This window comes from Triticum urartu, chromosome 2 (genome assembly GCF_003073215.2).
Source record: "Triticum urartu cultivar G1812 chromosome 2, Tu2.1, whole genome shotgun sequence".
Classification (NCBI taxonomy): Eukaryota; Viridiplantae; Streptophyta; class Magnoliopsida; order Poales; family Poaceae; genus Triticum; species Triticum urartu.
This window is the reverse complement of record NC_053023.1, coordinates 225,345,455-225,350,562: the sequence shown is the minus strand read 5'-3', so window position 1 is coordinate 225,350,562 and position 5,108 is coordinate 225,345,455.

The following is a 5,108-nucleotide window of genomic DNA, read 5'->3' as shown; positions in this document are numbered from 1 at the left end:
TCTAACCCACCTTGTCCTCACAAACCGTTGATTGGCTATGTTATCACTTTGCTCAGCCCCTCTTATAGCGTTGCTAGTTGCAGGTGAAGCTTGGAGGCCGTTCCTTGTTGGAACATCTTTTATTTACTTGTTGGGATATCATTATATTGCCATGTTAATCTTAATGCATCTATATACTTGGTAAAGGGTGGAAGGCTCGGCCTCTCGCCTAGTGTTTTGTTCCACTCTTGCCGCCCTAGTTTCCGTCATATCGGTGTTATGTTCCCGGATTTTGCTTCCTTACGCGGTTGGGTTATAATGGGAACCCCTTGATAGTTCGCCTTGATTAAAGCTTTTCCAGCAATGCCCAACTTGGTTTTACCATTTGCCACCTAGCCTTTTCTTTCCCTTGGGTTCTGCAGACTCAAGGGTCATCTTATTTTAACCCCCCCGGGCCAGTGCTCCTCTGAGTGTTGGTCCAAACTAGAGCCCCTTGCAGCGCCACCTCGGGGAAACTCGAGGGCTGGTTTTAGTTGTACGGATTGCTTATCTGAGTGTGCCCTGATAAAGAGATATGTGCAGCTCCTATCGGGATTTGTCGGCACATTCGGCGGTGTTGCTGGTCTTGTTTTAACCTGTCGAAGTGTCTTGAGTTACCAGATACCGAGTCTGATCGGAACGTCTTGGGAGGAGGTCTATTCCTTCGTTGACCGTGAGAGCTTGTCATGGGCTAAGTTGGGACTCCCCTGCAGGGATTTGAACTTTCGAAAGCCGTGCCCGCGGTTATGGGCAGATGGGAATTTGTTAATGTCCGGTTGTAGATAACTTGAACCTTATTTAATTAAAATGAATCAACTGAGTGTGTTACCGTGATGGCCTCTTCTCGGCGGAGTCCGGGAAGTGGACACGGTGTTGGAGTAATGCTTGCGCAGGTTGTTCCTCTAGTTTTCACGCTCGCGCTTTTCCTCCTCTTCTCGCTCTCTTTTGTGAATAAGTTAGCCACCATATATGCTAGTCGCTTGCTGCAGCTCCACATATATTTGCCTTTCCTTCCTATAAGCTTAAATAGTCTTGATCGCAAGGCTGCGAGATTGCTGAGTCCCTGTGGCTCACAGATACTATAACTCCAGATGCAGGTCCAGGTGATTCCGCTCCAGGTGACGAGTACGAGCTCAAGTTGGAGTTCGACGAGGACTCTCAGCGTTACTACGTTTCCTTTCCCGATGATCAGTAGTGGTGCCCAGTTGGGGGTGATTGGGACCGTGTCGCATGTTGGGTTATCTTCTATTTTGGCACCGTAGTCGGGCCATGAGTGTTTTGGATGATGTAATGTTATTTATGTTCTTGATTGACGTGGCGAGTGTAAGCCAACTATGTTCTCCCCTTTATTATTCATATTACATGGGATGTTGTGAAGATTGCTTAACTTGCGACATATGCCGCATCCAGGGTGTTATATTGTGTTGTTTCGTTTTCCTGTTGATCAGTAGTGGAGCCCAGTTGGGACGATCGAGGACCTACCATTTGGGGTTGTCTTCTTTTATTTGGTTCCGTAGTCGGACCTTGATTGTATTCTGGATGATGTATGTATAACTTGTATTTGTGTGAAGTGGCGATTGTAAGCTAACTCTTTATCCCTTTGTTATTCAGTACATGGGATTGTGTGAAGATTACCCATTATGCGACAAACCTACCATACGGCTATGCCTCTAAGTCGTGCCCCGACACGTGGGAGATATAGCCGCATCATGGGTGTTACAAGTTGGTAATCAGAGCCTTCCCCGACTTATGAGCACCCTGCTTGATCGAATCGCTGACGTTGTTGAGTCTAGAACAAAATGTTTTGAGTCTTAGGATTATATATATCGGAGAGTAGGATTATTTTTACTCCTCAGTCCCTTCGTCGCTCTGGTGAGGCCTCCTGACATAGAAGTTTTGACTCTTCTCTCCTCAAATTTCACGAAATTTTTTAGGATCTCGCGGGTATCTTGGAATCGTTCTGATGGTTTTGTGACGAGAACATTGTTCTTGGTGCCTCCTGGCATTTAGGGGTTGTGGCAGTGTCCCGGGGAGTTGAGCTTCGAGGTGTTGTCGTCACAATTTTATCGTTGCAGTTCTGGTATACCTAAGTTTCGTCGACATCGAAAATCTCTTTTATGCAGTTGTTGGTGAGATAACCTCAACGCCACCCAGTATTGGGGCGGGAGTTCAGGAGTATTGCCATAACTCGTATAACGGATGCTTTTCGAAGGTTGAGGTACATGATTTCCGAAGGTTTCTTGGTTATGTGTTGAAGGATGGATACAACTGGATGTAGGAATTGTTAGTTTGGGTGAGATATTATGCATCCCCTGTATCCCCAACACCTGATTGCATAACCAGAAAGTTTCGGGAGTTTATAAGTGGGAATTCAAGTATATCGTAGGATATCCTTCCAACAGACACATGATATGACATGGGGTCTATCTTATGTTTGTTTCCGGCTTATTTTGCAAGCCAATCCTTTGTTTTGTTTTTAAGTTGTGGTATTCGAGTTGCTTCAATGTCAAGTGTTGAATACATACCTTTTCCTAAAGGGTGTTCTCATATTTCTATGGGAATATTAATCCTTCTTGATCATCGAGTTTGTCATCTCAATTTCTTCTCAACCGATGTGCTCCTCTTCAAGTGGATCTGATCATTTTCAACATCCGCAAGATCAACTCAAAGTCTGCTCAGCGTTATTTGTTTCATCCGTCCCAAGTTGCCTTTGTTTTCCCGCCCTCCCACCCTTTTCTTCAAGGATTCAGATTTCTTAATCATGTATCCTTTTATCTGTGAGAAGTCTCTTCAGTCTTTTCTTTCAATGTTTTACCCGGTGTTTCTTATGAAGATGCTAAGGGAGCTTCAAGTTCGTCACTCTTCACTCGTTTTCTTCTCCGTTGGATTCAATTCAAGCTTTATTGATCATATCCTTTTCCTCGTTTCAAATGCTTTTCCATGCCGGTGCACCTCATAATCATTCCCCGCTTGCTATTCATTGTTCTGGAGTGCTGAAGACATCTCAGAAGATTCACGTTTTCCATTGCTAATTCGTTCAAGATATCTCGACGTTGTTATCTCATTCAAGTCATTTAATTCAGCCGGTGCAATCTCCCTTTCAAGTAATCGTTCAATGATGTTTCTTTTGAGTGGGCCCTAACCCACAGGTCTTTTCCCAGGATCTTACCTGACTCTTCTATTTTCCCGGAGTTACTCTCAAATTCTTTTCCAAGTTTGACGTAAGAATGAATTATCAACAGTTATACGTCTTTCTCCAAGATCTTTCAAATTCTTTCATCATTGGCTCAACCTCTTCACTTTGGATTCCCCCGGAGTGTCTAAACAATTCATGATGGTTTTTTCTCGTCTTCATTCTCGAATTGTGAAGACCAAAGAAGATTTTCTCTTAAATCTTGCTCCATTCTCTTCAAGATTCGTGGTGCTAGCTTCATGCCACCCTCTCATAATTATTTTGATTGTGAAAAATTCTTTTCACCCATCCGTAGCATTTCAGGAATCTTTTCAGTTTGATTCTCCGGAGGCCATCATTTCAGAAGATTTATTCGTTCTCAACATTCAGATCTCATTCCCCAATTCTATCGGCCGGTGCATCGTTTAAATATCATCTAATCAGTTCATGATCTCTTTGGTCTCATGTATTTATATTCTCTCAAGTATCTTCGTACTTTTTATAATTCTTCCCGGTGTTTCTTTATCTTTTCTTCGTTTATTTTCAATTCTTATGGTGGTTCGTTCAAGAGTTCTCTTCCTTGGCTCTCATACCAATTCATTCATTCTTTCCAATCCTACTGGTGATTCGTTGAAGACCTTCTTAACTTCGCGCTATATCTATCTTAATCCTTTTTATGGGAATAAGTAGTATAACAAATCCGTTGCTTCTCATCAATCTAAATTGGTGAAGGATACGCATAATGTAATTCTTATTCTTGTTTCATCAAGTGAAGTCAATTCCTTACTCCGGAGGCTCATCAAATTCTCGGTTTCAATTGTTTCATCTTTTCTTTTCCCGGAGTTCCAAGATCTCTCAAGTATATCATCACGAAGATCCATCTAAGTCATTACAAGGCTTCACCTTGTGTTTTCAACTTCTCTTTAATTTTTATCATCATTTTGTTACCAGAGTTCTTCATGGAGGCTCTACATGGTGGTTCATCAAGGATTCCTTTCACTCTTCAATTGTTCGTCAAGATTTCTCTCAAAGCTATGATCCCCCAAGCTATACTTCAAGCTTTCTTCATCTTGCATTCCGAAGCACAATTCTTTCATATCTCATCTTTTGAGGTGGTGTTATGTCATTGTTGATAATTTCTCCTTCGTGTTTCATGATTCACAAGTTCTCTAGAGTGACATATCTAAATCCATCATTTTCTCTTTGCTCAAGACATCTTTTCAATCCATGAATCTCTTCATTGGAGTTATATTGGGTTATTTTTTCACCTAAAGCTTTCCCTAAGGATTGTTGCTATTTAGGGTGCTCATAAATGACCCAAGTTCTTCATTTATCCTCCCGGTGAAATAAGTTTCTCGTCTCCTTGTTCATCTCAATCCAATCTATTGTTTTTCATTAGTGGCATAATTTCACCTCAAGATTTCGAGATGTTTTCCATAAGCCCACAACAAGCTTACTCTTTTCGTTGTTGGTTTCCAACAACTCCGTTATAACCTTTCTTGCAAGGGTGCTTTCCAAGCTCATTTGTGGTAGAAGTTGTCATTTTCTTCTCCGTTCTTTGGTTCCGACGATCTTCCTTCCATTCCTGCATCCAGGGGCATCATGATGTTACTCTTTTCTCTCATCATCTCGAATGGTGAGGATCGTGTTCTTTTCGTTCTTATCCATTTAACCGGAGTGTCGTGCCCTCTTTTCAAGTTCTTCCCTTTCTGTCAAGTTTTGCCTCCCTTCTCAACCGGAGTACCGTCTGAAATCTTTCTTATCCATTGTGCCATTCTTTCAATAGTGATGGACGCAGCCTGTTGTTGATCTCATCAAGTATCCTCTCATCTTGTCAAATTCATGTTGAATTTTTTCCATTTACAGTTGGAGTGTTGTCCAAATTATATCATTCTTTTTCCTCCTATATCTTGTGTTA